This window comes from Ovis canadensis, chromosome 3 (assembly GCF_042477335.2).
Source record: "Ovis canadensis isolate MfBH-ARS-UI-01 breed Bighorn chromosome 3, ARS-UI_OviCan_v2, whole genome shotgun sequence".
In the NCBI taxonomy this organism is placed as follows: Eukaryota; Metazoa; Chordata; class Mammalia; order Artiodactyla; family Bovidae; genus Ovis; species Ovis canadensis.
The window spans coordinates 19227556-19242789 of record NC_091247.1 but is presented as its reverse complement, the minus strand read 5'-3'; the positions used below and the strand labels follow the sequence as shown (position 1 = coordinate 19242789).

The window sequence follows — 15234 nt, the reverse complement described above, 5'->3', positions numbered from 1 at the left end:
TGGAGCGGCGCGGGGGCGGGGCGCGGAGGCGAACCAAAACACGCCCCGCCCCATCTGGGCGGGGCCGCTCGGCGACAGCCAATCCGCGCCCGGCGCGTTCGCCGCCGGCCAATCGGCGCCGCGCCGGGCCGCGTGATCAGAGCCTGGCCGCGGCGTGATCGGGCAGGGCGGGACGCGGCACGTGTTTTGGTCGCGGCGACGGGGCGGGGCCTGAGGCCCTGGAAAGTAGGGGAAAGGTCTCGGCGGCGGCGGCGGCGGTGGCGCTGCGATGTGATGTGACTGCCACGGCTGCGGCTGTTGGCCGCACGGCCAGGCTCCGGGAACCGACCGCGCAGCTGGGGTGGGGGGAGTCCCTGAGCCTAAGGAGCTGGCTGGGGTGAAGGACTGCGCTTAAAGGCGATGGGGGCGGGGCACTGCCCGTAGCCTGCCAGAGGGCAGGTCCCCCTGAGTGAATCCGCACAGTGGAGGCGGCTCACCTAGAGGCCTCTATCCAGAATTTGCTTTCTTGAGCCCCAGGTTACGTTTCCTGCATCTGCTCTTTGCAGCAGATATCCAGAGCCCAAGATTCTAAACCTGTGTCTGCTGGACGCGCCCCCCGTCCCCAGGCAGCTCCGGGCTGCAGCTTCCGCTTAGTTCAGGGGGAGTGGGGAATTGAGGGCAAGACGGATGCCCACCCAAAAGTCACCTGGTGAAACCCATTCTCCCCAGACCAGGTGTGAGCATCACTCCCCTCTGGGACGTCTTCAGGCCTGAATGAGAGAAATGCCAAGGACCCCCAGAACCGCCCCCCTCCACTCCGCCGCCCCCTTCACCTCCCCATCTCCCACCAGCATTTCGGTTTCCTGTGTCTCTCTGGGTGTGGTTTATCCATTCGGCAGCTCAAAGTTCCTAAAGAGCAGGCAGAGTTTATTTGTACCCCCCCCCACCCCCCGCCGCCGCAGCCTGCGGTGAGGCATGAGATCACCCTTCATCCACTTATGTGACCCATGCTTGCTGAGCTCGGATATGGGTTGGCACAGTTCACGGTCCAGAGGCCACGGTCAGGAAACCTCGGCCCTAAAAGCTGAGAGCAGGTGAAAGGAAGGGAAACCTGCCCTGTGGGGACTGGCTCCTAGCAAGAGAATCCCTGAGCATAAGGAACAGGCCACCAGAGCACCAGGCCCTCCCCCTTGTACGGATAAGTAAGCAGATGGGGTCCAGGGCTCTGGCCAGCTTGTTCCTCCACAGGCCTTCTCTGTTGGGCAGTGGGATGATAAGCTGGCCTCCGGCTTCTGTCCATTTCATCTTTTTCAGATCATTCCCAGTACCTTTCATGGCCTGTAACCTTTCTGTTTCTTTAGTTATTTGTTAACTGTCTCTCAACCAGAAGGAACCCTCCCCCCAAGTAGTTAGGGACCTTGTCTGATTCACTGTGAACCTCTGGTGCCTGGTTCCCTGCAAACACACAGTAACCATTGGTTGAATGAGTGAATGAAGGTCAACACCATCCCCCGCAGGCCACCCCCCCTTGGACATCCTGCGGACACCTCTAATTCAATGTCCTTGAAACCGAGTTTCCATTCTACCCCAGTCTTCAATGTCCTTGAAACCGAGTTTCCATTTTACCCCAGTCTGGATTTCTCACCTCTGGAAGGAAACCCACCAGGTACCTCATCCCTTCATCCAGAAATCTGAGTCACCTTTGACCCTTCCCTTGCCTACACTTGCTTCCTACTGCCAGTTACTTTGTGTTCTTCTTCCTAAATATTCCTCAAACTCTTAACTTCTCTCCATTGCCTACTCCTGCTGTGGTTCAAGCCACCATCTTTTCTCCTTTTCTCACCTGAATTATTCCACTGCTTCCCAATGGGTCTCTCTGCCCCTAGCTTCATTGCTGCAGTCTGCCTCTCATCTCACTGCCAGAATGATCTTCCAGAAGTAGAGATGTTATGAAACCCTCAGTTTGGAATCCAAAGAGCTATGGGACTGAGGCTTACTCCTTAGGTGGGACTCCATGAGTCTGGGTAACCAGGCCCCTGCCAGAGCTTCCTGCATCATTCAAACCGGTTCCCCAAATCCTTTTCCCTCCTGACCCATAGCCCCAGTACAGAGCCCCATGTCCCCCACACCACATGAAGTCACTCTCTTCTGCTTTGTAAGTGGCATTCCCTCTGTGTGGAACACCCCTTCCCTTCTCCTCTTTTACTCTCTAAGACTGCAGTGTGACTCCTCAGTGAAGCCCTTCTTGACCCCTGAATGGCAAGTCAACTCAGCCAGGTGCTAAGTGCAGGAGTTTGGAGTCACACCTGGATGCAAATGCAAGCTCTGCCACTGTGGCCAGGCCATGTGGCCGGCTGTGTTGCTGGAGGAGGCTGCGGCAGCCCTCCAGAAATCTAGAGTAGCAGCTCCTCTCACCAGCAGCTTAGTTTCTGCTCCCTGGACAGCAGGCTGGCTCAGGGCTCCGCAGGCAGGCATAGGCATTGTCTTTCCTATATGTGTCCATGTGACTGACAGACAGGTATAATGCTCATCCCTCCTCCCTTCTCCACTACCTCTACCAAGATACTGCTTTTCCGTGAAGCCTTTGTATACACAACCGCACACATGCGCGCGCGTGCACACGCACACACATAGACGCGCACACACACACACACACCCAAGCTGAGGTTGCTGCCAGACCCCACATTCTGGTCCTTCTTACATTCAGTGGGATATTGACATGCTTATAAACTGAAGACAGGCAGAAGTCAATTCACTCTGAGCCATCACCAAAGCCCTCATTGGCACCAAGCCTCACACTGTCTAGGGCAGAGCACACTCCAGCAGGCAGACTGGGCCTCCTGTATAGAGCAGAGTATGTTGCCACCAGCTAGACTCCCACCACTTCTCGTGTGTCCTCCAAGAGTCTGTGTATATACAGAAATACTTTTACACAGAAGATAATGATCTATGCACCTACTGAATCTTGCTTGCTGATTTCACAATGCGTCTCAGAGGCTGTTGTATGTCTGTACACAAAGATCACCCTTGTGCTTTATCATGGTTAAATAACTATTCTGTTATACAGCCGTGTTGTACTTAATTTAACCACTCCTGCTTAAATCACCAGGGAGTTTAGGCTATTTCCAGTTTTCTGGGACATCATCCATGCATTGTCTGTCCACATGCAAGAATAACTTCATAGAATTGGAACTGCTGAACATGCCCTTGGATTTCTTTTTTTTTAATAATAATTATTTGGCTGCACTGGGTCTTAGTTGCAGCACATGGGATCTTTAGGTGAGGCATGCAAACTCTTAGCTGCAGCTTGTGGGATCTAGGTCCCTGATCAAGGATTAGACCCGGGCCCCCTGCACTGGGAGCATTGACCCAGCCAGTGGACCATCAGAAAAGTCCCTTGCATTTCTTTTCCTTTTCCCTTTTCTTCCCCTTTTGATAAATTTTGTCAAAGTATAGCTTAAATATCAGAAAGTGCAAAAACTTGGATGTGCAAGGCAAACACACGTGTGTCATGGCATGAAGATCAAGATACAGAGTGTTAGCAGAATTGTAGATGCCCACTCCGTGAGTCCACCCAGGATGATGCCTGTCATGACTTCTAACACCATCGGATGCCTTTGTGTGTATTGAAACTTGTATCAAGTGAATCATAACAGTTTATTCTCTTTGAGGTCTGGCATGGAGTTATGTGTAGTTCCGATCATTTATTCTTCTTGCTGTAAAATACAGCATCATCTATCCACCTGTTCTTCTGTCCACGGGCATCAGGATTGTTTCCAGTCTGGGGCTGTTATGACTAAAGCGGCTTTGAAAATTCTGATACATCAGTTCAGTTGCTCAGTCGTGTCCGATTCTTTGCGACCCCATGAACCACAGCACACCAGGCCTCCCTGTCCATCACCAACTCCCGGAGTTTACCCAAACTCATGTCCGTTGAGTCGGTGATGCCATCTCACCATCTCATCCTCTGTCATCGCCTTCTCCTCCTGCCTTCAATCTTTCCCAACATCAGGGTCTTTTCAAATGAGTCAGCTCTTTGCATCATGTGGCCAAAATGTTGGAGTTTCAGCTTCAACATCAGTCCTTCCAATGAACACCCAGGACTGACCTCCTTTAGGATGGACTGGTTGTATCTCATTGCAGTCCAAGGGACTCTCAAGAGTCTTCTCCAACACCACAGTTCAAAAGCATCAATTCTTTGGCACTCAGTTTTCCTTATAGTCCAACTCTCACATCCATACATGACTACTGAAAAAACCATAGCCTTAACTAGATGGATCTTTGTTCACAAAGTAATGTCTCTGCTTTTTAATATGCTGTCTAGGTTGGTCATAACTTTCCTTCCAAGGAGTAAGCGTCTTTTAATTTCATGACTGCAATCACCATCTGCAGTGATTTTCAAGCCCCCCAAAATAAAGTCAGCCACTGTTTCCACTGTTTCTCCATCTATTTGCCATGAAGTGATGGGCTGGATGCCATATTCTTAGTTTTCTGAATATTGAGCTTTCAGCCAACTTTTTCACTCTCATCTTTCACTTTTCATCAAGAGGCTTTTTAATTCTTCTTCACTTTCTGCCATCAGGGTGGTGTCATCTGCATATCTGAGGTGATTGATATTTCTCCCAGCAATCTTGATTCCAGCTTGTGCTTCTTCCAGTCCAGCGTTTCTCATGATGTACTCTGCATAAAAGTTAAATAAGCAGGGTGACAATATACAGCCTTGATGTGCTCCTTTTCCTATTTGGAACCAGTCTGTTGTTCCATGTCCAGTTCTAACTGTTGCTTCCTGACCTGCATATAGGTTTCTCAAGAGGCAGGTCAGGTGGTCTGGTATTCCCATCTCTTTCAGAATTTTCCACAGTTTATTGTGATCCACACAGTCAAAGGCTTTGGTATAGTCATTAAAGCAGAAATAGATGTTTTTCTGGAACTCTCTTGCTTTGTTGATGATCCAGTGAATGTTGGCAATTTGATGTCTGGTTCCTCTGCCTTTTCTAAAACCAGCTTGAACATCTGGAAGTTCACGGTTCACGTATTGCTGAAGCCTGGCTTGGAGAACTTTGAGCATTACTTTACTAGCGTGGGTAGGTGCATTTTTAATTGACGGAAATTGTCAAATTGCCCTAGCAAACATGTTTTTGTGTCCACTGACCATGTCAAATATAAGCTGCGAAGACATTCCCCTATGTCTTCACTAATAATGGGCCTTCTCGAATATTCTGACTTCTACCAAGCTAGGTCGAAAAAATGAGAACTCGTAACAGTTGATTGCATTTCTTTGGTGGAGTTTTCTTGAGGGTTTTTCATGTATTTAAAAGCCATCATGGACTTCCCTGGTGGCACAGTGGATAAGAAAACGCCGGCCAGTGCAGAGGTTCCATCCCTGGTCCGGGAAGATCCCACACACCAGAAAGCAACAGCCCATGGGTCACAACTGCTGAGCCCCATTCTCAAGGGCCCCGTAGCCACAACTGATGAGCCCCTGAGCTGCAAGTGCTGAAGCCTGTACACCTTTGAGTGTGTGCTCCACAATAAGAGAAGCCACCACAACGAGAAGCCTGCGCACCACAACGAAGAGTAGCCCTCACTAGCCACACCTAGAGACAAGCCCACGTGCAGCAAAGAAGACCCAGCACAACCAAAAATTAATGAATTTTTAAAAAGAGTCTAAAACAAGATATTATATTTAAAAAGCCATCTTGATTTCTGTTTGTGTGAACTTTGAAGGAATTTTAAATGGCAGTGCGGGGACTTGAGTATGAAGCTAAGGGCTCATTGGAGGAAAATGAGTGACGCTGTGGAGAGGGAAGGGAGGGAGGTTGGGAAGTCAGGGGAGGATGGGAGAGCACATAACAGGGAAGCAGGCCCTGGGCAGGAGGACAGACCTGCTTCATCAGAGGTCGGGGGAGGGGAGAGCAGGTGGCCAGGGAGCCGGGGAGCAACCTAGGTGCAGAGGGGACACAGCCAGGGTGTCCACGTGTGATCTACCTTCTTGGTGACATGGGAGCCATCTGATGGGAAGGGGACTCTGGTGAGATGAGAAAGGTTTGGAGCCAACTCCAGGAAGTGTGTTAGGGACTCGGCCAGTGAGAATGACAAGGATTGCCTCATGCCCTGAGGATCCAGGCAGGATCCTGGACGAAGAATGAGGTTGTGTCCTAGCTCCTGCTATTAGAGTGCTGGGTCACCTGGACAGGTTTCTTTGTCATCTTTGAGGCTCAGTTTTCTGACCTGCCAAATAGAGTTGGATTAGCTCTTGGATTCTAATTAGCCGTGAATTGTGATCAAGTTAGTTTTCATTGTTTGGTTATGAATGAGAAAAATAAGTGCAAGGAATGCATTTTTTTCATATAGTCAAGTACAGTTTAAGGACATCATTTATTCAGACTATCATTAATTCGTTAATTATTAAACCTGTTTTTTTTTTTTTCTTGTGAGATGTCATGTCTTTTAGGAAGAGCTGGTGATAGCAGAAGGTACATCGTACTCTAACTTGTGAGAGCAAAACACTGGCAACCCTAAGGCAGCCCCCTCAAAGTTGTTCTGAAATTTTATGGTCAGTGGAATGCCCACATCTGGGAATTTCTGGACTAGATGCTTCTGAAGGCCCATTCCGCCTTGGATAACCATGGTTCTACAAAGGCTGGTCCTCTTTTCATGTTGAAATGGAAGGAGCTGATTGGCATGTCTCCCTGCCCTGGGCCCGGCAGCCATGAAGAGTCAAGGACCCACAGCAGAGGAGGTGGGGGCATGCACCCTTTCTTTCTCCCGACCCTCAACATCCCCTCCTTGGATTGAAGACTGGCTGGCCCAGGTTCTGCCAGCCCTTGAGTATTTCAGTCGTTGGCCTGAGCCCAGCTGCAGAGCCAAGAGGAACAAAGCAAGTCTGGAGGCTGCTCTCCCTGCCCGCAGTGCGGCAGGGTGGGTGGGAGTGCTGGAGAGAGCGGACTTGGGAGGGGAGAGCTGGCCGCCTGTGAGGCCTGAGTCCAGCCCATCCTTCCTGCTTTTCTTCCTGGGCTGAGCCCACTGGCTGGAAGCCACACAAGGACCAGAACATGCTATAAACTGACCAGTCGCTTTACCCGCAAGCTGATTGACTAAATGACCTCATCCATGATTGACTAGTGGATGATTCATGAATCACTGACCCACCAGTCTCCCACCTGTTGAATGACTGACCCACCAACCTGACAACAGGCATCTAACACCTTTGGTTTCTTCATCTATAAAATGGAGCAGACACTGAGGACTAGAGACGTGAAGCAGCCGTGGCTGGCACAGGTGGAGCCAGGCTCCGTGTCTCAGATCCGTGGCCCCTGCTTCTTTCTCCCAACATCTCCTCCTGGAAACAGGCCCTAAGAGCACGTGTGAGTGCAATGAGTGGACTTGGGAGGGGGCCTCTGCGGCTCCCAGCAGACAAAGGGGACAGTCAGCTCCTTCTGTGTGTGCTCATGCACACACACACACACACACACACACACACACTCCTTTGTGCTGTGCTCTGTCTTCTCTTTGTGTGTCCCCAGGAGGCCAGGATACACCTCTCTGTGTATTGCATCTTCAAACCTGAGAGGGAGAACCAGGCTCTGTGTATGTCAGGCCCCTGGTCCTGGGTTAGAGTGGCCACATAGTCTACAACCTGCACCATTTGCCAAAGGAGAGCTCCAGGGTGGGACTGTGGGCACACTGGGCCCGTGGAGGCTTCCCTTAGGGGACAGTGGTGGGGTCTTGAGAGAGTGGGCTGGGAAGCCTGCAGAGCTGTGGGGAAGGAGGGCTCTGCTGTGTGCCTGGTGTAGGGGGACCGTCGGTCCTTTGGTCCCACCATTTGGCAGGAAAGACTGACCCATGAACAAGAGCCATGTGGGGAGCGGGTGAGGAGGCGGGCAGACGAGACCCCACAAGCTCTGCCTGCGAGCTGGCAGGAGGGCCGTTTCCGCAAGAGAGGTCATCGGAGCTGGCATTAAGGGACAAGGGGGAGGTAGCCATCCCGGGAGTGGAGGTGGCGTCTCAGTGTTGATGACACACCTAGCCCACCTGTGCATATGCAGCGGGTGCTGAAGGTGGAAATAAGCTTGGCAGAAGGCCTGAGACCTGGGGAGAGCGGCCAGTCCAAGGATCTCACACGTGAGCAGCACTGGAATGCCCTGGGGGCTGTGTCGAAATAGAGTGCCCGGTCCACCCCATGTGTCTGATACAGCAGGTCTCCAATGGCGTCGGAGAAGCAGCATCTCTGATAAGTCCCCGGATGTCGGTGCTGCTACTGGTCCAGGGACGCAGCTGCGAGAAGCAGCTCTCTTGTCCGCCCTCCTTATTTTGTGGGAAGAGAAACAGACCCAGAGAGTGGAAACCACTCGCCCAGATCACTCTCAGATGACCAGAACCCACCCCTCCGGGCTCAGTGGCCCCCACCACAGTACGAGGCCCCCTGGATGGATGCCGCTGGGCCGCTGTCCTGAGAGCAGCCAGCCCCAGAAAAAAGCCCTTGGAGGCCAGTGCAGCGTTAAGCAACAGCACAATGAACCTGCTGGCCTGGGCAGGCAGTCTTCCAAGTGTCCCATGGCTGCCCAGCCTGTCTGCCTGGCCAGCGGCCTGTACCTGGGTGTGCTGCCAGCCTGGCTCCCCCAGTGGTCCAGTGCGATGCTGGCACCAGCCCAGGCAGGCAGCAGGGTCAGCGGGACAGCAGCTCGACGTGTTGGCAGAATGGCCAGTCGAGAAGTGTCTCTCAGGGGGCTTGTGTGGGCTCTGCAAGGGTCCTGCCTGGCTGCCTGCTCCTCACTCCTGGTGACTGAAAAGCTGTCTGTGTCCAACCAGTCCATCCTAAAGGAAATCAGTCCTGAATATTCATTGGAAGGACTGATGCTGAAGCTGAAACTCCAATCCTTTGGCCACCTGATGTGAAGAACTGACTCATTTGAAAAGACCCTGATACTGGGAAAGATTGAAGGTGGGAGGAGAAGGGGAAGACAGAGGATGAGATGGTTGGATGGCATCACCAACTCAATGGACATGAGTTTGAGTAAATTCCGGGAGTTGGCAATGGACAGGGAGGCCTGGCGTGCTGCAGTCCATGGGGTAACAAAGAGTCAGACACACCTGAGCAACACCCCGATGGGGTGGATTCCCACCGACAGTAGGCTGGCTGGCTGCTGGGGCCCCAGGTCCAGTCCTGAGATTCTGGGGGCTCAGGGCCACACTGACTCCACAGCTTGGGTAGTTCCTCCCAGGACCCAGCAGTGCTTGCAGACTGTTTTACTGCCCACGGCAGCCCTTCCTCACAGGGAGCAGCAGCCTCCGTGTCAGGGTGTCCCTCCCAAGCTCTTGCCTAAGTGGCCAAGCTGTCTGCTGCTAGCAGGTACCACAAGTCCTCGAGAGGCAGACTTAGCTTGGCACCCCCACTCCAGCATATGTGCCAACTGGATAAGTGCAGAGCCTGCCAGGGAGTCATTCTGAAGGTCATGCATGGCCTCACTTCAGGGGTCTACCAAGCTGGTGGCCCCACTGGCTGACCAAGGATTCTGGGAGAAACTCAAGTTCCTCCTCTGCATTACTTTGACTGGCTCATGCAGGGCTTAACCCCCAGGGAAGTGAGCCTCAGCAGGAAATCCTAACTCACCGGCCAGCCATCCTCCGGGGCCTTGCCTGCCTTCACACTTCCGGACTGCACCCAGCTTGTGGTCCACTGCGCTCATTTCCTCCTGGGCTCCTTTATGGGGCTTCCTGAGGACTCGGGCCCTCCAGGCACCTGGATGCCTTAGCTCTCGGGCTCAGGAGGAAACTTGAGGAGCCTTGTGTCTGCCAGGTGACATAGCTCCTCCATCCCTGTGGGAGGACAGCTTGCCAGGGCCTGGGCCCCCCGCCTGGGCAGTGATCACAAGCCTAGGGAGGCCTGAGTCTCTCCTGAGAAGGGACCTCTTGATCTCTGCTTTGTCTGATCTCCAGGCCTGACCCCAGAGCTTAGGCCACCTGAGTCAAGAGTGGGGCATGTGGGCTGTAGTGATGATCTCTTATACACACACGTTTACAACTGCTTTCCCCCGCTTTCTCCTCGTGATCCCCTAGGCAGGGACCACTGTCTTCAGGAGATCAGTTTCTTCAACTCTAAAATGGGAGCAATCACACCTCCCTAGCAGGGTTGTGTTAGGAATTAGAGGTGATGCTCACAAACCATTGCCCTTTCAGGGCGTCAGACAAGCCCCCATCCAGAGAGGTGATTTCTCTGGTTCGGCTGGGCCCAAAACTCCCCCTCATGTCACACCCATTTGTGATGCTGGGAGAGAGAGGGAGCTTTTTATTCTATGTCTAGGGTGGAAGGGAAAGCTGGGATCCCCACATTGGGACAGCACCCATCACCCTGGACATGGGACCCCCAGAAACCCTGGCAGGGGCAGGGGCCAGAGTCCCCGGGGATAGAGGAAGGCACTCCCAGATCGCTGGTGTAGGACAGGAAGCCATTGAGCTTGCACCTCCAGGGTGGGTGGCCTGGTAGGGAGGCCGGGGTGTCAGGCCAGCCTCAGCTGGGGTGGTCCCAGGGCATTCTCGGAGGGCACCCCGTCCTACAGCCAGGCCTTTGAGCTGTTTTGGACACACACGCACTTCATTGCTCAGCCGTTTCAATTTCTTTTTGGCAGTGCCACGCAGCATGTGGGATCTTAGTTCCCCGACGAAGGATCAAACCCACGGCCTGTGCACTGGGAGTATGGAGTCTTAGCTGCTGGACTGCCTGGGAAGGCCCTCAGCTGTCTCAGAGCAAAGCTGGGAGATCATGCAAGCTCCCCGCCCTCTGGCTTCCTGGCTCCCTTCACAGTTCTGGGCCTGGAAGGAAGGGAGGGACGAGGATGTCGCAGGCCCAGAGCATTCCTCAGGGAGGAGGCAGGTGGGAAGGGGCGCTGGAGGCCCCTGGTCCCTCAGGGCCCTCCGAGGGCTTTGTCTGGTACCCCAAGAGCAGGAAGCGCCCCACCCTGGGGCAATCCCTCTGAAGCTGGGTGGGCCTGGCCCACTTCCCCTGCTGAGGGACACACCCGGGCTGATGGGCTCTGCAGCCGCTGGGGAGAGGTTAGCAAGGCAGGCTCCTTTTGGCCTCAGCCTCTGGGGTTTCCCCCTCTGGGGTAGGAGAGGACTTGGTTGGTATGGTGGTAGTAGACTGGCAGAAGCACAGATAAAATAGTCCAGCCAGCCTCTGTGGATTCCAGCAAGCATCAGCTGAACCCCAGATGCTCTGGCAGTCCAAACTGGAGAGAGGGGTGGGAAGCATTTGTTCCCGAGATCGTGCTCCATTCACATGGAGATGCTACTCTTCCTTCAGAAGACACAAAAGGGTTCAATGACCCCCACTGCCATTCGGAAAGTGACACGTTATTCATTCATTCATTTCAACAGACCCTTGCTGACAGCCAGCCCAGAGCTGGTCTCAGAGTTCCGGAGAGTAAGCCTGTGCTGGTGTCCCAGAGTTCACAGTCCGGAGGACACAGGGCTGACCGGGCGTTGGAGGCTGGGCCAGAGGAACTGTGTAGGGAGTGGGGAGCCCAGGGCAGACCAGCACTTCATCCTGGGGTCAGAACCCTGCCTCTTGGCCATGTTTGAGCTGAGCCTCAAAGAGGAAAGAAAAAAGGAAGCATAAAGGAGGAGTGTGTGTGTGTGTGTGTGTGTGTGTGTGGGTGGGTGGGTGGGAGTGTTGGGGTGGGAGGTAGGGGTGGGAGGCAGACAATAATTTGGGCTTTTTTTGTTTTCTGCTGAATAGTATACCAACGTGAGGGCTTTCTAGGTGGCACTAGTGGTAAAGAACCTGCCTGCCAATGCAGGAGACGTAAGAGACATGAGTTCAGTCTCAGATCTGGGAAGATCCCCTGGAGGAGGAAGTGGCAACCCACTCCAGTATTCTTGCCTGGAGCATCTCATGGACAGAGGAGCCTGGCGGGCTGCAGTCCATGGGGTGGCAAAGAGTCGGACACAACTTAGCAACTAAAACAACAAGTATGAGATTTCCACATACAGTATATTATTATTAATATGTACTATCATGTATGATATATATTGTGTAATATTACATATATATAGAGAGAGACAGAACACAAGAGATGTTTATTACAAGGAAGTGACTTGCACAGTTGTGGGGGCTGGTTAGGTGAGTTAGAAGTTCAGTTGGCGGGTGGCAGGCTGGACCCTCTTGGGCAGGACCGACCACTGCAGACACAGATGGAATTTCTTCTTCTTCAGGGTGACTTCAGCTTTGCTATAAGGCCTTTCGCTGGTTGGAAGAGACCCACTCACATTACGGAGGGCAACCTCCTTTGCTTAAAGCCACCTGACTGTGGACATTAACCACATGGACAAAATCCCTTCCCAGCAACCCTCTAGGTTAGCGTTGATGGACTAACTGGTGATGAGAGTCTGGCCAAGCTGACAGGGAAGACTAACCATCACACCCAGAGGCCAAGAGCTGCTGAGGACCCGATGTCGAGAGGCAAGGGGCAGTCTCAGTTTCGGTGATCGTGGCTTTCAGGTGCTACCAGCCTCCCCCAGACCATTGCCCTGGTTCGGGCCTCCCTGCTCTTGTCCCTCTCCCTTTAGGCCACTGTGTGTGCGTGTATGTTGGATGGTGGTGGAAGGTCTGGAGGGGCAAGGCAGGCTCCCGCATCCCCAGGGCTTCACACAGATGTGTGCCCTTAGCTCCTGCAGGCCTCATTGAGCCCAGGGGCTGAGCTAACAGCTGGTGCTCAGAGCTGCCTCTTCTGGGGAGCCCTGGCACCCTGGCCTTAGAGACAGTGCCTCAGCCTCACACACACAGCCTGTCTGCTGCTCCCCAAGCATTTGCCTGCCCACAGGGGGAGAAGATGAGCCCCAGTTCTCACGCCGAGGGCCCTGCTTCCGCACCGCAGAGGACAAGAAGCAGCTGATGCAGGGCGTACTCCAAGTTCTTTCCCCCACGTGCAACAAAGAAGCACAGCAAACACAGACAATACATGCCAAGATATGGGGGCTCCACCTTCTAAGGTAGGGCTGAGCCGGAACTTTGAGTACCTATGAAAAAAGTCCTCCTGGCCACACACGTCACCTGCCTGGAGCCCACTCATCTCCGACCTCTGTGGTTGTCAACTGCCAGGAGGAGGAGAGCCATCCATGGGGGCCGGAGCCGGCTGGCACCCCGAGTGTGCACACCCCCTCCAGCCCACGTTTGGTGGTGTCATATCATAGCTTGAGATCAGCCCTCATGAGAATACTTACACCACAGAAACTGGAAAACTGAAAAAAGTGTTAGTCGCTCAGTCGTGTCCGACTCTTTGTGACCCCATGGACTGTAGCCCACCAGGCTCCTCTGTCCATGGGATTCTCTAGGCAAGAATACCAGAGTGGGTGGTCATTTCCTTCTCCAGGGGATCTTCCCGACCTAGAGACTGAATTTGCATCTCCTGCATTGGCAGATGGATTCTTTACCACTGGCCACCTGAGAAGTCCTTGAGCTAGATTTAGGAGAAAATAAAAAGAGAATTCAAAACTCAGAAATTGACAAGAACATCAGCAGTGATCACATTTGGGTAATGGGATTGATGGTTTTATGAGTGATTGAAAAAACTATTCTCAAAACTTTATTCATAAAAACAAGTAGTGGGTTGAAGTTGGCTCTTAGGCCGTAACTTGCTGACCCCTGGTCAAATGGGCATTTTTGTGGCTGGATCATGGTTCCATAGGAGTTCACCATGCTGTTCTGTCTACTTTTGCATATGTTTAGTGTCCTCCTCAATAAAATATTTAAAACAATAACAAAACGACTTTCCTTCCCAACTATCTTTAAGTTTAGTTATATATATATTTTCCAGTTTTATGGAGGTGTAGGAGAGTCGGGACCAAATCCATCCCGAGTCCCCCACTCCTGCCCTCTGCTCCAGGGTCCAGGCTGGTGTGGGGCTGTGGTCACCAGGCTCAGTCTCTCTGGCCCCTGCTTACCTCTCCGTGCCTCGGTTTCTCCATGTGCATCTCAGGCTAGGGCTGGGGCTGCGTTTTTACCCGGCCCTGTCGCCTGGTCATGGCTCTCTGGCAAAGCCCCCCGTCCCTGAAGGGTCACAGGCCTGAGGGGAAAAGAAGCACTCTGTCTGTCTGTCTTAGGGACAGGGTCTGGACCGTGAGGATTTGGGGAGCCCTGTGGCGCTGTGACCCTAGACGAGGAGCTGAGAGTTGGGCCTAGGAGTGTTCAGGGAACTCCAAGCAGATGACAGAGGCTCGAGCGGCCGGGATGGTCCAGGGAGGAAGACCACCCACAGCGTGGGCAGCATGAGAGCGTGGGTCACTGAGCCTACCTTCAGGACTGTTGCTCAAGGGAGGAGGACATCAGGGGCCAAAGGAGCCCAATGCTGGCAGGGCAGGTGCTGAATGGAGGAGGGGAGCGCAGGGTGGTCCAGGCCCTGCAGGCCTGCAACCCGGCCCTCCCTGCTCACTCGTGCTGCCCTGAGGCCCAAGCCTGAGAGGGGAGGCAGGGGCCGGCCGCACGTGATTCCTGTTGGCTTCGGGGACCTGGAAGCATCTGGAGGCTGGAACGGGAAGTGGGGGAAAGGTCAGAGCGTCGCGCCGGCAGTGGCCTCGCTCCAGGACCGGTGGGCGGAGGGTGGCTGGCGGCCAGCCAGACCAGACACCCGCAGGCCAGCCCTGGGCTGGCTGTCAGCCACCCAGGGGAGGCCACGCGACCTCGAGGAGGCCTGGGCTGCATCTGCTGTGCTGGCGGGCGGGCAGGCGGAGGCCCCGGGGCTGCTGCTGTCTCTGACCCAGGCTTCTGCAGCCTCGGGGCCTGGCTTCACAATTGGAGGGCTTTCTGGGGACAGAGAGCCAGGTGGACGGGGGTGCGATAGGGGATCCACGGGTGTGAGGTCCCTCAGAGCTAACCGTCTGTCCCTCCATGAAAAGGGAAGAGGCTCTTGGAGGAGATATGGGACAGAAAGGAGAGAGATGGGTCAGGGCTCAGTTCGAGAGTTTCCCCCCTAATGGGCCTATCCATCCCTGTTTCCCCGCTATTGGGCCTGTCCACCCCTTCCAGGCCACTGCATGCAAGGAGAGGAAGCTGATTGCGCGAGGAACCAAGTTTTGTTATTGAAAATGCTCAGTTTCAGCAACGAAATACATTGTAAGACATGAGAAGAAATAAGAAAGTATGGCTTATACAGAGGCCAAAAAAAAACAAACCCCATTGGTAGAAACTGTCTTTGGAGAATCCCGGGCTTCCCAGGTGGCACTCGTGGTAAAGAACCCACCTGCCAATGCAGGAGATGC

At 53.6% G+C, this 15234-nt stretch overlaps 1 long non-coding RNA gene across 1 annotated transcript; it reads right to left on the bottom strand.

The window, feature by feature from the left end:
* Positions 1–12042: 12042 nt before the first annotated feature.
* LOC138438064 (uncharacterized) lies at positions 12043–13284 on the bottom strand. Its single transcript, XR_011256252.1, has 2 exons — positions 13201–13284; positions 12043–12223 (listed from the first exon to the last, which is right to left on the bottom strand). It is a non-coding gene; the product is annotated as an uncharacterized lncRNA (long non-coding RNA).
* Between the last annotated feature and the right edge of the window lie 1950 nt (positions 13285–15234).